Raw genomic sequence first — 20,209 nt, forward strand, 5'->3', positions numbered from 1 at the left:
CCTTTACCTGTTGGGTTTACCAAGCCCTGGGAAATCCAGCCGACATTTAAAAATGAAAATTCTGTTAAAGTTGAGACACGCCGCCTGCTTAAAAGCATTTACTGACCGACCTCCTGATGCGAGCAGTTTGTTTGCGCACCCCCTACCCCTGACCCACCTCCGTTAAAATGAGAAGTAGGTGTTTGGAAGCAGGTTGGACCGGGTTTGAAATTTAAACATTTTTACTTCCGACTTGCTCCCAACCCACCCGTCCTTGGGATTAAAATTCCTCCGCTCCCAAGGCTCCTAAGCAAACATGAAAATGGGAACCACGAGGCAAAGTGCTGGAGGTCAACCACAAGGAACTCTATGCAATACAGTGACAGCAGACAGAGACTGCACTTACAACTGCATAAGCTGGAAGCAAAAGCCCAAGACAGAACTGAATGGCCCTGATTTGTACTGCCTCATGTACCTCAATGACAGAGGAAGAATGATAGTGATAATATTTCTGGCCATGTTCCAAAGTGCTATTTCAATTAGATTTGGCTGAAATTGCATTATTATCTTTCAACTTTTGCATAGTTACCTGATTAAAAAGAGAAAATGCTGGCAAGGCACAGCAGGCCAATAACAATCCAAGCCGCAGCAAGGATACATTGAAGAATCACTATTAGTGTTACCAGGAATGTAAGGCTGTAGTTATGAAGGAACACTTAAAAAATCGGGGCCGTGGAATGGAGAAGGTTAAGGGGGAACCAATAGAAAATTTCAAAACTCTGAAAGGTTTTGAGATAATATTAAGGTAAATAGTGAAATATTGTTTCCCTTGATTGGTGTGTCATTAACATAACCTCAGAATTACTATTAGAAGAATGAAAGGGGAAGCTGCAATATTGTTGTTCGCATTGAAGGATATCAGAACAAGGAATGGCTATTGGAACAGAGATTAAATAAGGGAATAGAACCAATGTTTGAAAAGTGTTGCAATCACCCGGTTCATGGTTTGTATGAATTTTCTAGAGGTAACATTTAATTTGGGGTTTGATTTTATTTAATGCAAGACAAATGAAAACACCTAGTTTGAGAAGCAGTTAAAGGATTGCTATTCTATTCTTCCTTTTGTTACAATCCTGTTTTAAAAAGAGAAAGTCAAATTCCCAGTTATTTTATTTTATTTAGAGATACAGCACTGAAACAGGCCCTTTGGCCCACCGAGTCTGTGCCGACCATCAACCACCCATTTATACTAATCCTACATTAATCCCATATTCCTACCACATCCCCACCTTCCCTCAATTCCCCTACCACCTACACTAGGGGCAATTTATAATGGACAATTTACCTATCAACCTGCAAGTCTTTGGCTGTGGGAGGAAACCGGAGCACCCGGCGAAAACCCACGCGGTCACAGGGAGAACGTGCAAACTCCGCACAGGCAGTACCCAGAATTGAACCTGGGTTGCTGGAGCTGTGAGGCTGTGGTGCTAACCACTGCGTCACTGAAAGAACTTTGCCACAAGATTTCACATTTTAAACAAAAAACTCTACTGTACAAGAGTGAAACAAAACAAAACACTACTAACAAAGCTGCAATTTGGAAACACTTATATGTTAGACTTAAAATCCTAACAGAACATAAACACGAATACTTTAAATCCTAAACAACCCTAAGGTGGTTACAGTTAAAGGGCGGCCCATGTTTATTTAATAAGGTCATAACGGGCAGCACAGTGGCGCAGTGGTTAGCGCCACAGCCTCACAGCTCCAGCGACCCGGGTTCAATTCTGGGTACTGCCTGTGTGGAGTTTGCAAGTTCTCCCTGTGTCTTCGTGGGTTTCCGCCGGGTGCTCTGGTTTCCTCCCACTTCCAAAGACTTGCAGGTTGATAGGTAAATTGGCCATTGTAAATTGCCCCTAGTGGAGGTAGGTGGTAGGAGAATGGTGGGGGTGTGGTAGAGAATATGGGGTTAATGTAGGGTTAGTATAAATGGGTGGTTGTTGGTCGGCACAGACTCGGTGGGCTGAAGGGCCTGTTTCAGTGCTGTATCTCTAAATAAATAAAAAAATAAATAAACGGGAAGTGTGAAGACCTTAAACAATGGGAATCTCTCTGAACTTCTCGATGGAGATGGTATGTCTGCAGCTGCCTCGATCAGGGGTTTAAATTATTCATTTGATTTCCCAGAACAAAAAGAAGATTTGGAGTTGCAAATAATTAGGTTAAATTGCTATCTGGGACATCCCACGTGTACCACATGGCTATGGAGCTAGATCATGTAGGGGATGCATGTTGGTGTTTTGATCTGTGTGCTTGCTGATAGAAAAGCATTTGGCTTTTGGAAAGCTGTTGGCTTCAGACAGGCTGTTGGTCACAGAGAAAGCAGTTGGCTTTTGGAAGGCTGTTGGCTTCAGACAGGCTGTTGGTCACAGAGAAAGCTGTTTGCTTTGGGAGCAGGTGGACTCAGGACCAAAGTGGCCATCGGGAACTAGGGGTGTTTCTGTTTTGAGTAAGGCCCATGCTCAAGCTGAGAATTCCAGGTTTGGGAGGTGATCTGATCCCTCGGAAGATAGCTGAGAAACAAAGGAATCAAAGTGGATTCCTAAGAACTATGGTACACTTTGGATTGGTCCCAGGAGAAGTGAACAAACTGCCAAGATTCTGTAATGTATAGGGGAACTCTTGGGGTGAAAGTAACAGTCACACAGGAGTGTTCTGTTGTGATTTAGGGTTTAAAGTATTCGTCTTTATGTTCTGTTAAGACTTTAAATTTAACATATAAGTGTTTCCAAATTGTAGTGTTGTTAGTAGTGCTTTGCTTTGTTTAACTCTTGTACAGTAGAGTTTTTTGTTTAAAACATGAAATCTTATGGCAAGATTCTTTCAGTAATAACTGGGAATTTGACTTTCTCTTTTTAAAATGGGATTGTAACAAAAGGAAGAATACAACAGCATTGCAGGCAAAGAACAATGAAATAGGATTAAACAGCTCTAGCTGAAGTCCTAGTAGCACAGGCGTGATGAAGGGAATCCTTCTGTGCTATATTACCATGATTCTGTTCTTTTTCTTAGTGGAAACAGCCTGAAGAACTGAGCAGCATTCAGCAATGATGATCTCAGGTGAGCATGTTGGATGATCCACTTCTATATCATTTGCATTGTGCATAAAATATTGCCATTCACTGTAAGGCACTTTATGAAGCCCTGAGATCATGAAAGGAGTTATATAAAGGAAGTCCTTTCTTTCTTTAACAACTTTGAAAAGAAATCACACAGGGCCCCTTTCAAAGGCTGTTACTCATCATTTTATTATTTAAAAGATGAATGTCATGACTTCTGGACAGAGCCTATTTGAATAGCAAACACAAACTCAACAACATAACATCAAAGTTTGCCTCCAAGTTACACACCATCCTGACATAGAAATATACTGCCATTCCTTCATTGTTGCTGGGTCAAGATCCTGGAACACCCTATCTAACTGCACTGCAGGAGAACTTTTATCACAGAGTCTGCAGTGGTTCAAGAAGGTGGCTCAACATCACCCCCTCAAGAACAACTAAGGATGGGCAATAAATGCTGGCTTTGCCAGTGACATCCATAACCAAAGAATGGCCAATTAAAAAAATCATTCCAGTGCCTTGCACGATCTTCATTAGCTCCTGATTTTAGAGACTAATTTGTCTGGTCCCTAACACACGGCAACAGAAGAAGACATTTAAAAGAATATGACTTTAACGAAGCATATTTGTAGGCTCTCTTCACAGTCAAAATCCCATCAAAATATTTTTATTACATGTACAGAGGAGATGCTGCTCAGAGAGCCTCACTCCACTCACAGAAGTATGTACTGAACTGGTGCCCAGCATGAAACCATACACTATGAGGACTGAGTGCAGCTTCTCCGTTCCAAAAAAGTGAATTCTCCATTTATCATATCAGAATGTGGCAAAATCATCACAATATTAAAAAAAACACACGCACAATAAAACTGAACAGCTCATGTTGCTGGCTTGGATACAAAAAAAAATTCATTCACATATAGCTTTCACAGCTCCCAAGCTTTCAGATTTCCACATTTTCCATTTAAATGTTCCTGTCTCCTTTTCCTATCTAGGTATTGTTTTGTTCTCTCCTTTTGACTATCTCCAAGTCTTTAAGGGCCTTTTCTCGAACATTTTCACATTTGTTTACACTCTTTGCAACTGGCCTGATAATATTTTGGGGGAAGGTTTTCTCTGATACTTTTGTAACTGTGTATTGTTCCAGGTGGAAAACACAATTGGACAGAAGCCAATGTTATTATGAGCAATGAAATTAAAAGGTTTCCCCAGGATATTCTTAACAGCAATAGATGTCATGCAAAACCTATTAAAAAAATTCATTCGACTGAAATGTACAATAACATGTTTGATTGAACTTTGATGTCAGACACTCACACCTATAAAAAATTTAGCTACATTCAGAAAGAGTTTTGTAGTTGCTTTGATTACCTTTACTTCTTCAATCTCATTTTAAAGGGCATTTTGTTGGGCTGTTCTATGACTATTTGAGGTGATTATTTTAATCACCTCCATTTTCTGTGCATGTAATGTTGCACTGCTAACACCATAAGGTATCAGTCTCTGTAATAAATTCACCCCATACTTTGACCTGCACATGATTCAGAAATTTAGTTGCAAACATTTCGATGACAGTGTCAAGGACAGCGGGTGTAGAGGGAGCTCGAGATTCAACATTAAAAGGGAGCTGCCCTCATGGCTCAGCAAGTAAATGCATCACAGTGCAGGATGTTTATTTAATTTGTTCTTGGATGTGGGCCACATTTATTGCCAGTGCCTCCAGAAGGTGGTTGGTGGGCCTTTTTGTACATAGGGATTATTTGGGCAAATGAGTGGGTCAATTCAGAGAATGTCAAAAGTCAATCAATCATATAGGATAAGACCAAATTCAAATGTAGGCCAGACCGGGTAGGGGTTATGGGTTCCATTTTATTTTATTATTTTAGAGATACAGCACTGAAACAGGCCCTTCGGCCCACCGAGTCTGTGCCGACCAACAACCACCCATTTATACTAACCCTACAGTAATCCCATATTCCCTACCACCTACCTACACTAGGGGCAATTTACAACGGCCAATTTACCTATCACCTGCAAGTCTTTGACTGTGGGAGGAAACCGGAGCACCCGACGAAAAATCACGCAGTCACAGGGAGAACTTGGAAACTCCGCACAGGCAGTACCCAGAATTGAACCCGGGTCCCTGGAGCTGTGAGGCTGCGGTGCTAACCACTGCGCCACCGAACGTTATGAGCCGTTTGGGTTTTTATGACAATCTGACAAGTATAATTTTCACTTTCATCCCTGGTGCTCACCCACAAATGAACAGATTTACTGAATTCAATTTCGCAAACTGCCATGGGTGGGTGGGATTGAACCTATAGCCACTAATTCAGAACTATAATCACGACATTACCAAGACATGCTCTGTGGTATTTGATGTGTTGGCCTTCGTGTCACTGTGTTAGGGAAGGGAGAAAAGTTAGCCTCGCTTCCTACTACTAATCACTAACTAGTGATCTCTACTGGAAAATGCAAGTCTGTAGACAGTGAATGAGGGCAGATTCTTTTCATGGGTGAAGGGTTAATCGGTACTTATGGCTTAGACTCAAACATAAACAATGGCCATGAGGTACTGGACAGTTGCCAGTCTCTGTGAAACTGTATTACGGCATGAGAAAGGAGATCGGAAAAACGAAAAAAATTTCAAGTATGCCTTTAAAAAGTTGATTTTATTTAGAGATACAGCACTGAAACAGGCCCTTCGGCCCACTGAGTCTGTGCCGACCATCAACCACCCATTTATACTTGTTCTTCTTTGGCCTCCTGGTCTCGAGAGACAATGGGTAAGCGCCTGGAGGTGGTCAGTGGTTTGTGCAGCATCGCCTGGAGTGGCTATAAAGGCCAATTCTAGAGTGACAGACTCTTCCGCAGGTACTGCAGATAAAATTGGTTGTCGGGGCTGTTACACAGTTGGCTCTCTCCTTGCGCTTCTGTCTTTTTTCCTGCCAACTGCTAAGTCTCTTCAACTCGCCACGTTTTAGCCCCGCCTTTATGGTTGCCCGCCAGCTCTGGCGATCACTGGCAACTGACTCCCATGACTTGTGATCAATGTCACAGGACTTCATGTCGCGTCTGCAGACGTCTTTAAAGCGGAGCCATGGACGGCCTGTGTGTCTGGTACCAGTGATGAGCTCGTTGTACAATGTGTCCTTGGGGATCCTGCCATCTTCCATGCGGCTCACATGGTCAAGCCATCTCAGGCGCCGCTGGCTTAGTAGGGTGTATATGCTGGGGATGTTGGCCGCCTCGAGGACTTCTGTGTTGGAGATACGATCCTGCCACCAAGGATTCTCCGGAGGCAGCAAAGATGGAATGAATTGAGACGTCGCTCTTGGCTGACATACGTTGTCCAGGCCTCGCTGCCGTAGAGCAAGGTACTGAGGACACAGACTTGATACACTTGGACTTTTGTGTTCTGTGTCAGTGCGCCATTTTCCCACACTCTCTTGGCCAGTCTGGACATAGCAGAGGAAGCCTTTCCCATGCACTTGTTTAATTCTGCATCGAGAGGCAGGTTACTGGTGATAGTTGAGCCTAAGTAGGTGAACTCTTGAACCACTTCCAGAGTGTGGTCGCCGATATTGATAGATGGGGCATTTCTGATGTCCTGTCCCATGATGTTCGTTTCCTTGAGGCTGATGGTTAGGCCAAATTCGTTGCAGGCAGCCGCAATCCTGTCGATGAGTCTCTGCAGACACTCTTCCGTGTGAGATGTTAATGCGGCATCGTCAGCAAAGAGGAGTTCCCTGATGAGGACTTTCCGTACTTTGGTCTTCGCTTTTAGACAGGCATGGTTGAACAACCTGCCACCTGATCTTGTGTGGAGGAAAATTTCTTCTTCTGAGGACTTGAATGCATGTGAGAGCAGCATTTTCAACCACCCATTTATACTAATCCTACATTAATCCCATATTCCTACCACATCTCCACCTTCCCCTACACTAGGGGCAATTTATAATGGCCAATTTACCTACCAGCCTGCAAGTCTTTGGCTGTGGGAGGAAACCGGAGCACCCAGTGAAAATCCATGCAGTCACAGGGAGAACTTGCAAACTCCACACAGGCAGTACCCATAATTGAACTCGGGTCAGTGGAGCTGTGAGGCTGCAGTGCTAACCACTGTACCACTGTGCCGCCCACAGTTTAGGATGTTCTAAGCACAAACTATAAAATCATTGATCAGGATGAATCCAATCCCAATCGAAGTGGATATGTAGACATTGGATGAAGACATAATTAGTATTGGTTGTGATGCACACATTGAGGAATAGCATCAGACACTCATCATCTAAGTTCTAGCTTTTTTATGCACACTAGAGCAAAAACAAGATTTGAATTAGTGAAGAGACTAAAGCTAAAATTGAAATTATTTCAAGAACGTAAGCAACCCTGGTGCATATCCAGGTATTTTGAAGCAGATGTTGGAAACTGAAAGAGGTACATAAAGAAAGTCTAATTTGTCATTCAAATCCCAGTTTATTATTCCTCAATGTTTCTTGTGGCCTGAGTTGTGAAGCAAATGGGAAGTGTTAGGACTGAGGTGGGAGACGTGCACTATTTATTTTAGTTCCACTCCTTCACGGGTCACAACATATATTTAAATATTTTCCCACTTATCGATACGGTCAATCATAGACTCTACTTTTATCCCAAAATAAAACACCAACCAGGTTTCTTTAATAAACAACAAAATGATCAGTTTATTATAAAACAGGTCTTAACCAGTAATGAAGTAAGGCATAAACACACAGACTGAAATATTAAAGTTCCTTGTTTCCCTTACCCTCACACACACATACACCGGTTAACTGGAAAAATACAGGGATTTGCATTTTAGTGCTCTATTACAAAAGAAACAGACAAAAAAAACAGGTTAAATACTTGCTAATTCTTGAAGAAGAAAAAGAAGATATGGAAAGATGTCCTTTGTTTTAGTTTGGCATCCCAAATGCGTATAGATGGCTGTCACTAGGATCTTCCTAGAACAGTTCTTTTCAAGCGACGTTGAAGATCAGTTTGGGTAGGCTTGCAGGAAATGCAGCAACAGAGGTTTCAGACACAGGTCTTACAGGAGGAATGCAGCCACAGTTTCTGTCTGCTTCTTACACTTGCTTTTCAGCTCCTCGCGAGTTGGAAAACTGGCAGGCTTTTTCCAAACTGCTGGAACAGACTGAGTTAGGGTGGTTTGTTCTTTTTGGAAAGTTTTCTCCAATTGCTTTTCGAACCACTATTCATTCCAACTATCTGTAAACAATTCAAGAACAATCCAAAAACATTCCAGAAGGGGTGGCACAGTGGTGCAGTGGTTAGCACCGCTGCCTCACAGCTCCAGCGACCCGGGTTTGGTTCTGGGTACTGCCTGTGTGGAGTTTACAAGTTCTCCCTGTGACCGTGTGGGTTTCCACCAGGTGCTCCGGTTTCCTCCCACAGCCAAAGACTTGCAGGTTGATAGGTAAATTGGCCATTGTAAATTGTCTCTAGTGTAGGTCGGTGGTAGGAGAATGGTGGGGATGTGATAGGGAATATGGGATTAATATAGGATTAGTATAAATGGGTGGTTGTTGGTCGGCATAGACTCGGTGGGCTGAAGGGCCTTTTTCAGTGCTGTATCTCTCTTAGTCAAGCCTCCTGACCTCTATAAATCTTGACCTGTTACTTCTCTGTAAACATCTTCTCCAAGTCAAAAACAACCCCTGCTGGGTAATTATTTGAAAACAGGTGCCATCCAGTAACTGCTTTCAAAGCCAGACCTCTCAGTGACCCTGGTTAGAACCCATCAAATGGAGTCTTTTTCAGTTTTACAACATAAATTCTCAAAATGTAACAAAAAAAATAGAAACACTCGTAACAGAAGTGAAAGAATATTTTTGAAATATCAATTGTGAAAAAAAATCTGAAAAAATTAGAACAAAAATATGGGAAAAAAAACAAGACTTTTGACTAAAGTGTTTCCAGGAGTAAACTTAAAATATGATTGAAGTTTGGAAAGGAAACACTACATTTAAATTAGACTATAAATGGAACACAAGAGGAGACTGGAACAAAATATTAATTATTTCTAAGAATAAAACAAAACAATAACTTGCATTTATATTGTGCCTTTAATGTTGTAAAACGTCCCAAGGTGCCTTACAGGAGCTTTATCAAACAAACTTTGCCACCAAATCATATAAGGGCATATTTGGGCAGATGAACAAAAGCTTGGTCAAAAATCTAGGTTTTAAGGAACATCCTAAAGGAGGAGAGTGAAGAAGAGAGGTGGAGGGATTTAAATAGCGAATTCAAAGCTTAGGGCTTAGCAACAGCCACAGCATTCAAAATTGGGGATGTGCAAGAGGTCAGAATTAGAGAACGCAGAGATCTCAAAGGGTTATTGAACTGTAGGATGTTACTGAAATAGGGAGGGGTGAGGCCCTGGAGGCATTTGAAAACAAGGATGGGCATTTTAAAATCAAGGCATTGTCGGACCCAGAGCCTGTGTAGGTCAGCAAGCACAGAGCTAATGGGTGAATGGGACTTGGTGTGAGTTGGGAAATGGGCAGCAGGGTTTTGGATAAGCTCAAGTTTATGGAGGGTGGAAGATGGGAGGCTGGCCAGCAGAGCACTGGATTAGTAAAGTCCAGAGGTAACAGAGGCATGGATGAGGGTTTCAGCAGCAGATGAGCTGAGGCAGGGGTGGAATTGGGCGATGTTACAGAGGTGGAAGCAGGCAGTCTTAGTGATGGTGTGGCTATGTGGTCAGAAGCTCATCTCGGAGTCTAATGTGACACCAAGATTGCAAATTGTCTGGTTCAGCCTCAGACATTTGCTGCTCAACTTCTCACCTCTTTCAACTTCATATCAATAAATACTACAGTACTGCAGTTGACGGTTCTGCCTTTGTGTATTGATTTTAATTAATTGATCACTGATCCTTCTATTTCTGATTGCTGTCCCACATGCTCAGTGCGAGCCCTTTGCAGCCCTGTTTAGCCAGAAAAGTGATTAGGACGTGGCTTAGCACATGTCTATCATTAATGCTTCTCAAAAAGCACAGCAGTACAGACAAAGATCCAAAATCCTTTCAAGTATTGGCCTGGCTGAGAGCCAGCCAATGTCATTCCTAATGGAGATAATCAGCTCCAATGACACGTCACGTCATGGCTTAAAGCTTCCACGGTCAGTTTGAGAGGGAGGCTGCATGCTCCTGCCACTATCGGGCTACCAACATCTACATGCATGATTTGATTATGAAACAAATCAAGGGCAGCTTTGCTGTAGAAAAAGTCACAAAGGAAATGATGTAATGCTGATATTTCTTTTAAGTGTACCTCAGTCCAGCAGAACAGACTATAATTCAAATGTAAAATAACACAAAAGCAACAGTGCATGAATAATCAATTATGACATATCCCCTGCTAAATGGAACAACTGCCTTTAAAGAAATTGGATTACACACTGGGTTAAGAGTATGATCCTTTCACCTCCAGACATGGTCTCAAATACAGCACAGATGGTAGGGATGAAGAGTGGCTTTTAAAGGATCCTAAGTAAAGTGCAGTCGCTTTCAATCTGGTTCCTATCATTTTTTTTAATTCACATGGAATGTGGGTGTCGCTGGCCAGGCCAGCATTTATTGCTCATCCCTAATTGCCCTTGAGAAGGTTGCAGTGAGCTGCCTTCTTGAACCGCTGCAGTCCATGTGGGGTAGGTATACCGACAGTGCTGTTAGGAAGGGAGTTCCAGGATTTTGACCCAGCGACAGTGAAGGAACGGCGATATAGTTCCAAATCAGGATGGTGTGTGATTTGGAGGGGAACTTGTAGGTGGTGGTGTTCCCATGCATTTGCTGCCCTTGTCCTTCTAGTTGGTAGAGGTCGCAGGTTTGGAAGGTACTGTCTAAGGAGCCTTGGTGCATTGCTGCAGTGCATCTTGTAGATGGTACACACTGCCGCCACAGTACAAAGTATCCTTTAAGTCTCACAAAGTTGGCAAAATAAATGCCTTTGCCTTTAAGAGACGTATTAACCTATCAAGTATCTAGGATGTAGAGAGTTTCTTAAAATTGATCAGGCTATTGTTGCCTAATACTTTGTTTCTAATGTCAAAACAGAGGCCAGATCATCACTATAAATATTGTGGATATGCAGCAATTAGTATGAATAGAGCTCACCAAAAAGGAATCTTTTTATGCAGAGCTCTATAACTCAACCTTTGGTTATGAATTAATGTGGCTACCTCCAACCTGGCTGTATTCCACCCTTTCATCTCTGTACCGCCCCCCAACTCATGCCCCCCCCCCACCCCAGCTTCCACAGGACTTGCGTGTGGTTCTTCTTAATTGGCTTTAAGAAGAAAGGAACTGGTAAAACAAATGGAAACATGCAGTGTATTTGTGCTGAAATTTCTTAATGTTCCTCACTCCTTCTCACTCACTTTATTTTCCTTTTCCAGCAGGATAGAATTGGGAATGTGGGAGAAAGGTTGGGATGACGACAACCATCTATTTGGCACTTTAACGACTATCTTTTCCTCATTCCTGTATATGAAACTGCCTATTTGTATAAATAGTGGAGTTTCGGCAACAGGACGGAGAGACTCTGAATATGACAGAGTATAAATGAATAGTATCACCTGCAGTGCCTGTGATTGCTGTGAATGCACAGAATCTAATATCATAATGTTGACACTTAGCATTAACATCCAACTCAAAGTTAAATCTTTCAAGTAACTTCCCTCCTCGCTTCATTCTACTCTCCGTCATGGTTTCCTGCTTCCACAAAGTCTCCGTTCGCTGGAGGACAAAGTAATGGACCCCAGTGAAAACCATATTAATACTCCTCTGGTTCAACCAGCAGAGTGAGACAGCCTGTGCTTGTTTCTCCTTCCTGAAGGGATAGCATTGAATCACCTTTGTGTCTGTTCCGGCTCTCTGCGAGAGCAACTTACCTAGTCCCACTCCCCTGCCTCTTCCCCATAGCCCTGCAAATTTTGGCTCTTCAGTTAATTATCCAATTCTCTTTGGAAGGCCTCAATTGAATCTGCCTCCACCACACTCTCAGACAGTGCATTCCTGATCCTAACCACTCACTGCATAAAAAAGATTTTCCTCATGTCGCCATTGCTTATTTTGCCAATCATCTTAAATCGGTGCCCTCTGGTTTTGGATCCTTCGGACAATGGGAACAGTTAGTCCCTATTTACTCTGTCCACGCCCCTCATAATTTTGAACACCTCTATCAAATCTCCTCTTCTTCTTCTCTTCTCCAGGGAGAACAGCCCCACCTTCTCCAACCTATCCACATAAGTGAAGATTCTCATCCCTGGATTCTTGTGAATCTTTTCTGCACCCTCTCTAATGCCTTCACATCCTTCCTAAAGTGTGGTGTTCAGAACTGGACACAATACTCCAGTTTCTTTTTAATTCTTTCACAGGATGTGGGCATCACCGGCTAGGCCAGCATTTATTGCCCATCCCTAATTGCCCTTGAGAAGGGCAATTGCCTTCTTGAATTGCTGCAGTCCGTGTGGTGTAGGTACAGCCACAGTGCTATTAGGGAGGGATTTTGACTCAGCGATAGGGAAGGAACAACAACATAGTTCCAAGTGAGGATGGTGTGACTTGCAGGGGAACTTACGAATTAGGAACATACAAATTAGGAGCAGGAGTAGGCCACTCTGCCCCTCGTGCCTGCTCTGTCATTCAATAAGATCATGGCTGATCTGATTGTAACCTCGACTCCACTTTCCTGCCTACCCCCGATAACCTTTCACCTTGCTTATCAAGAATCTATCTACCTCTGCCTCAAAAGTATTCAAAGACTCTGCTTCCACCACCTTTTGAGGAAGAGAGTTTCAAAGATTCATGACCCTCTGAAAGAAATAATTTCTCCTCATCTCTGTCTTAATGGGAGACCCCTTATTTTTAAAAGTGACCCCTAGTTCTTGATTCTCCCACAAGAGGAAACATCCTTTCCACATCCCTGTCAAGATCCCTCAGGATCTTATATGTTTCAATCAAGTCGCTTCTTACTCTTCTAAACTCCAGCGGATACAAGCCTGGCCTGTCCAACCTTTCCTCATAAGATAACCTCCCCATTCCAGGTATTAGTCTAGTAAATCTTCTCTGAACAGCTTCCAACGCATTTACATCCTTCCTTAAATAAGGAGACCGATACTGTACACAGTACTACAGATGGAGTCTCACCAATGCCCTGTATACCTTAGGCATAACCACCCTACTTTTGTATTCAATTTCCCTCATTATAAATGATAACATTCTATTAGCTTTCCTAATTACTTGCTGTACCTGCATACTAACCTTTTGTGATTCATACACTGGCATACCCAGATTCCTTTGCATCTCAGAGTTCTGCAATCTTGCAGGTGGTGGTGTTCCCATGCATCTGCTGCCCTTGTCCTTCTAGGTGGTAGAGGTTGCCAGTTTGGAAGGTGCTGTTGAAGGAGCCTTGGTGAGTTACTGCAGTGCATCTTGTAAATGGTACACACTGCTGCCACTATACATTGGTGGTAGAGGGAGTGAATGTTGAAGGTGGTGGATGGGGTGCCAATCAAGCAGGCTGTTTTGTCCTGGATGGTGTTGAGCTCTCGAGTGTTATTGGAGCTGCACCCATCCAAGCAAGTAAAGAGTATTCCATCACACTCCTGACTGTGTCTTGTAGATGGTGGACAGGCATTGAGGAGTCAGGAGGTGAGTTACTTGCCACAGGATTCCTAGCCTCTGACCTGCTCTTGTAGCCACAGTATTTATACGGCTGGTCCAGTTAAGTTTCTGGTCAATGGTAACCCCCCCGGATGTTGATAGTGGGGGAATTCAGCGATGGTAACGCCATTGAACATCAAGGACCGAAGGTTATGTTCTCAATTGTTTGAGATGGTCATTGTCTGGCACTTGTGTGGCACGAATGTTACTTGCCATTTATCAGCCCAAGCCGTTAGGTTGTCCAGGTCTTGCTGTATGTGGACATGGACTGCATCAGTATCTCAGGAGTTGCGAATGGTGCTGAACATTGTGCAATCAGTGAACATCCCCACTTCTGACCTTATGATGGACAGAAGGTCATTGAAGAAGCAGCTGAAGATGGTTGGGCCTAGGACACTACCCTGAGGAACTCCTGCAGTGATGTCCTTGCACTGAGATGATTGACCTCTAACAACCACAACCATCTTGATTTGTGCTAGGTATGACTCCAACCTGTGGACAGTTTTCCCCCTGATTCCCACTGACTCCAGTTTTGCTAGGCCTCCTTGATGCCATACTCGGTCAAATGCTGCTTTGATGTCAAGGGCAGTCACTCTCACCTTACCTCTTGAGTTCAGCTCTTTTGTCTATGTTTGGACCAAGGCTGCAATGAGGTCAGGAGCTGACTGACCCTGGCAGAACCCAAACTGAGCGTCACTGAGCAGGTTATTGCTCAGCAAGAGCTGCTTGATAGTACTGTCGACAACCCCTTCCATCACTTAACTGATGATTGAGAGTAGATTGATAAGGTGGTAATTAGGCGGGTTGGATTTGTTCTGTTTTTTTTATACAGGTCATACCCAGGCAATTTTCCACATTGTCGGGTAGTTGCCAATTTTGTAGCTGTACTGGAACAGCTTGGCTAGAGGCGTGAAAAGTTCTGGAGTACAAGTCTTCAGTACTATTGCCAGAATGTTGTCATGGCCCATAGCCCTTGCTGTTGAGGTCAAACCAGTGTTTTATACAGGTTTGCCATAACTTACTTGTTCTTCTGCTCTATGCCCCTATTTGTGAAGCACAGGTTCCCATAGGCTTTATTAACCGCTTTCTCAACCTCCCCTTCAACCTTCAATGAATTGTGCACATGTACCCCCAGGTCGCTCTGCTCCTGCACCCCTTTTAGAACTGCACCCTTTAATTTATATTGTTCTCCACATCCTACCAAAGTGAATCACTTCATACTTTTCTGCATTAAATTTCACCTGCCACTTGTCTGCCCTTTCCACCAGCCTGTCAATGTCCTTTTGAAGTTTATCACTATCTTCCTCAGAGTTCACAATGCTTCCAAGTTTTGTGTTAACTGCAAACTTTGAAATTGTGCCCTGCAGGCCCAAGTCTAGGACACTAATATCTATCAAGAAAACAAGGGGTCAACTTTTACAGTTTTTTTTTACTCTTTCATAGGATGTGGGTGTCTCTGGCAAGGCCAGCATACATTGCCCATCCCTAATTACCCTTGACAACTGAGTGACTTGCTAGGCCATTTCAGAGGGCAGTTAAGAGCCCACCACATTGCTGTGAGTCTGGAGTCACATGTAGGTAAGGGCCTGTGGATTTCCTTCCCTAAAGGACATTAGTGAACCAGATGGGGTTTTTACGACAATCAGCAATAGTTTCATGGCACCATTAACGAGACTAGCTTTCAATTCCAGATTTGTATTAATTAATTGAATTTAAATTCCACGAGCTGCCATAGTGGGATTTGAACCCATGTCTCCAGGGGATTAGCCTAGGCCTCTGGATTACGAGCTCAGTTACATTACCACTGTGCCACCATCTCACTTAAATGCAGTGCAGACCTGGCTGATGGCTATAAATGTTTCTAAGCTGGAGTTTGTGAGTAAAGTGATGTGAAGTAAAGTACTGTCACTGTAGCTTTGTTTGGCCAATCTGCCCATAAGGTTATTACACCCAATTAATTGAATCAATATTTTGTACAATTTCACCGTTGTTTGATTTTAAAACTTTCTGACGTCTGTGGCATAGTGCTTTGTACGGTTATTCCTCATTATATAACCTCTTCTAGTTTTGCTGCCCACATTTTCGATGCCATCTGCCACCATATTGGCATAAACCCTAAATGAATGGTGCTCTAGTGATTTATTCCTTATTATAATGTCACTATCACTAGTGGTGGACACTGAGGCAGAAAATTTAGATTAGACTGATAACTGGGCTTGGGATCATGCTGTGCAATGAACCCGCACCCATTCGTAGTGATGCAGACAGCGCGCAAACTTAACTTAATTGATAATGGCTGAGACATGCAGCCCAATGCTAAACACGCTGATGAGTGGCTACAGTCTCAGCAGAGGGCCCAAGTTCATGTGACACTATCACCACTTACAGCCAGCCTGGACCTCTTAAAGGAGAGGTGCATTTTGACTGGAGCAGCCATTAGAACTGGTTCAAGGAGAACCTCTGAGCAGAAAGAGAAGTGGAAATGGAGTAACAGGCCAGACGGCATGCGCCTAGGTTCTCTGACACAGCACTAGAAGCCTTGGTGCAGGAGCTGAACACGAGCAGAGCGCTCATTTCCCTTTGGAGGCCGAGGCCCTCCAGACAGACATTATGAAGGTACTGGGAGCACATAGCTGTTGTGGTCAATGCCAGCAGTCTAGCTCGAGGACCTGGATGTAGTGCCACATAAAGTTCAATGATCTCACACGAGTGATCAAGGTCAGTGAATGCATCTTCTTATTCCATATCCTTCGAAATCAACCACTAGCCTGAGACACTGCTCCATTCACCACAGACCCTTCATTCACTTACCAACTGTTTCTATCAAGCATGACTCATACCCAACATTCATTGCCTCACCCTCACACACTTAGCACTTCTGCAGGCACTCACATCCACAGCTTGTACACCCTGCCAGCTATTCAACTGTAGCAGGCATATCACCCAAACACATTGCACCACACTCACTGACACTCTTCCCTCTCTCTTACAGGACAAGGTTTCCCATAATTGGAGGCAGCAGAGGATAGTCAAGGCTGCATGCCTTTTTCCCAGAGGAAGACAGTGCTGGAAATCTGACCACAGACAAGGCCAGTGACAGAGCTGAAACCAGAAAATGACGATATGTCGCTTCCTAATCTTCCTTCTTGCATCCCACTTCCCCTTCATCCCACAATCTCTTCTGATTTACAAGCTGCAGATGGTGGAAGCATGCACCTCTTGCTTTCCCCCCTAACCCCCTTCCCTACCCTACATTTGTGCCTTTATCTTTTCAGATACCCAAGAACTGCCACCTGGTCAACAACTGCTGTAGAAGCCTGAAGTGCAAGAGGAACAAGGGACTGATGAAGAAGATACACCATCACTTGATCTGACACTCACAGCCACTGGATCAGATACTGATACTGCATGTACTTTAGAGGATCGTATAGAGATGGGATCTGCATGTGCTGAGTCACTGGGCACAAGTGAGCTACAGCCAGGGCAGGGGGAAAGGATCGTATGGGCTCAGATGGTGACTTTGATCGGGTGGCACATAGAAAAAGGCTGATGGATATGCACACAGAAATGCTTGCTGCATTGACAGGCCTGCCAGAGAATCTGCTATCAGTGTCAAGGAGCATGGTGGAGTCTGGCTCCAACTTGACACAGGACTTTGTGCACAGCTTGAAGCCCATCCTCGCCTGTGTGGAACTTGTGGCCAACACTACGAGAACACTTGCGGAACCGGCCATCATGAGGCATCTGGAGTCCAATGTTTCAGCTTCAATTGCAGCACAGGCAGAACCTTTCCAATGTCTCATTGCTACAGTGGAAGCTCAGAATTAGGTCATGAAATCTCAACTTGGCGCCATGCAGTCTCAGACTGCTGCCATCATGGTTGCAGGTACCAGTGCTCAAAGAGGCATACAGGGTCTCGCAGCAATCCAGCAATCTCTGCTCCAGCAGATCACTCGAACTGCTAAGGCAATGCCCTGAGGAGCGGCTGTAGCTCCGTGACGCATGAATCTGTTGTCCTCTCTCAGGATGACAGCATTCGTGTTCCCATCACTCCTCCAGTGCCCCTGTTGTTGCCTGTCAGCTAGCCATCCCAGACTGCTACTGCCTCTACTAAGGTGGTGCAGTCTGAAGCCAGGCCTTCTAGGCCCAGAGCTGTTCGAGATCATCCTGCAAGGCCAACTGCAGTTTCCCCCCAGTGAAAGTCAGCAGTCTCCCAGCAGCCATTGGGGTAGCACTGCCTATCAGCACTGGGCCAGGCAAAGACAGGCACTAAGGGAATGCTCCAGCGTGATTAGTTGACTTTTGGAATATTGGATGTCTTGTTGGTATGAAATGGCTTACTTCAGCATTTAGACCACAACAGAGGGATGGTAAGGCGTGTAACTGTTATACAATGGTGGTTTGGGGTTGTGTTCATGGGACCTGTCGTCAAATGAGGCCATCATGGACAGAACATCCAGAACAGAGATGTGCTGGTTGCCTCCTCCCTTCCTTTCTTCCTCCTTTTCCTCATACTCCTGAGCTGTTTGCTATATCTCTGGTTACAAGGACTGTGGCCTCATGCTGGTGAGGTTGTAAAGAATGCAGAACAAATCAGGACACATGCTTCAATGAGTATTGGAGGGCTCCTCCAGTGTAGTCCAGGCAGCGGAACCGGACCCCAATGGTCTGCTGTAAGACATTTCGTGTGGCAGGTTCGCTCTCATTGTACACATGCTGGCCACATGTTGTGGAGCAGTCCCGAGCCAGGTGTAAAGCAGATACCCCTTGTTGCCCAGCAACTACCTTCTCATTTGACATAGTGGCTGAAAGACTGAAGGAACAGCGGACCGCTGCAGAATGAAAGCACCATGACTGCTACCAGGATAGTGGGCATTCACCGGCATGATGTGCTGAGCCTGGCCGCACACCAACCATACATTCAGCAAGCGGTAACTTTTGTGGTTGTGGTACATCTCATCTGCACCATGGAGAAGCCGGCTATTCTGACCAAGCCACGTGCATACTCCGCCTGCGAGAGGGCAATAGGATGAGGGTGATTGTTAGTGTTGACTGTTCAGATGGGGATGTGAGGTGCCTGCAGAGAGAAGAACGACTGGAATTGAAAGGTGTTATTCTGAGGAGTGCTGTACAGGAGAATCCTGGGAAAGGCAGAGTGTGAGGCTTGGCACCTGAAAGTGTCATACCACTCACCTTTCCCACCCTCCTGAGGTCCTGGATCCTCTTGGTGCACTGTCCCCAGGTTGGAGGGAGCACACACCCGCTGCTAACTTCCTTGGCCCATCCATGCTTGCTTGGTTGGAGAGTTGTCCTATTCCTCCCATCCTTGGGAAAGATCACCTCACTGCAGCCCCTCTGATCCCACAGTAAGACCTCCAGGTAAGAGAGCATCCCAGGGAGCAGCCTTCCCAGGTCTCCTCTCCATTCCTGTAGTTGCTGTAGCCTCAAAAATCCATATCCAGGTGAGGTCTTGGAACCCATGCTGGGGTTTCTTTAATTATAAATCCTTCTTTTGACAGATCCAGTGCATCGCCCTACCTGCACTCCCCAACTGACCAGGGAACCCGGAGGCGGGGTGCTAATGCTGTGGCTCAGTTAAAGAGCTTTGGCAAAGCCCACTCCAGCTGTCAACGGGTTCCCGACCCATTAATGGTCCTCCTGTTTCGGCAGGGACTGAGTTCACAAAATTCTAACCATTGTATCTTGCAATAATCTAATGTCCTTATTCAAAAGTTGATTTTGTTTCCGTCAATACCATTCTGTATCAATACCAAAGGTTGGAGCTTGATTTGGATGTGCAAAATCCAAAGTTGAAGCCTGAGTGAAACGAAATAATCATTCTCAGATAATTGAAAATAGTCCTTTTACCTGAAAGGATCCACGGCCTAATTATGGCAGAGTGTGATCAGTGAAACAGGTACATTTATCCCGGCAGATACTGTCCACGACTGGTGGTAAACTTCTGTTTAAAATATTTTTAAAATCACCCATATTAGTTAGTTTTAACCAAAGTTCAATAGAGGTTTAGTGTAATTAAACTCCACAGCAGCCCATGCACCATAGCAAAAACATCCTTTAAAAAAACTGATGAGGAGAATGAAGCATTTCTTTCATGAGATCACCATTAGACCATAAATAATTAGATGGCCACTGCTGCTAAAGGAAAGAAACAAATTCATACATTGAAAAAAAGCCTGTCAGTTACATACCAAAAATCCCTTTCTGAAATATTGGTATGATGCTGAATCAGCATTTTATTCAAAATACCACTTTGAACATCATCTGCCATAAACTTGGCCACTCATTTAGTCTGTCTCTGTCCCTTTGTAACTTCCTGTTCCTATCTACTCAGCGTGCCTCTTAACTTTGTATCATCTGTAAACTTGAATATACAATTCTCTAT

At 44.1% G+C, this 20,209-nt stretch overlaps 1 protein-coding gene across 1 annotated transcript in view; it reads right to left on the bottom strand.

Annotated features, from left to right (window-relative positions):
• The window catches only part of sv2ca (synaptic vesicle glycoprotein 2Ca), a 306,023-nt gene that overhangs the window by 76,579 nt on the left and 209,235 nt on the right, over positions 1-20,209 (bottom strand). The gene's annotated exons all lie outside the window — the stretch shown is intronic.

Source organism: Heterodontus francisci, chromosome 4, assembly GCF_036365525.1.
Source record: "Heterodontus francisci isolate sHetFra1 chromosome 4, sHetFra1.hap1, whole genome shotgun sequence".
In the NCBI taxonomy this organism is placed as follows: Eukaryota; Metazoa; Chordata; class Chondrichthyes; order Heterodontiformes; family Heterodontidae; genus Heterodontus; species Heterodontus francisci.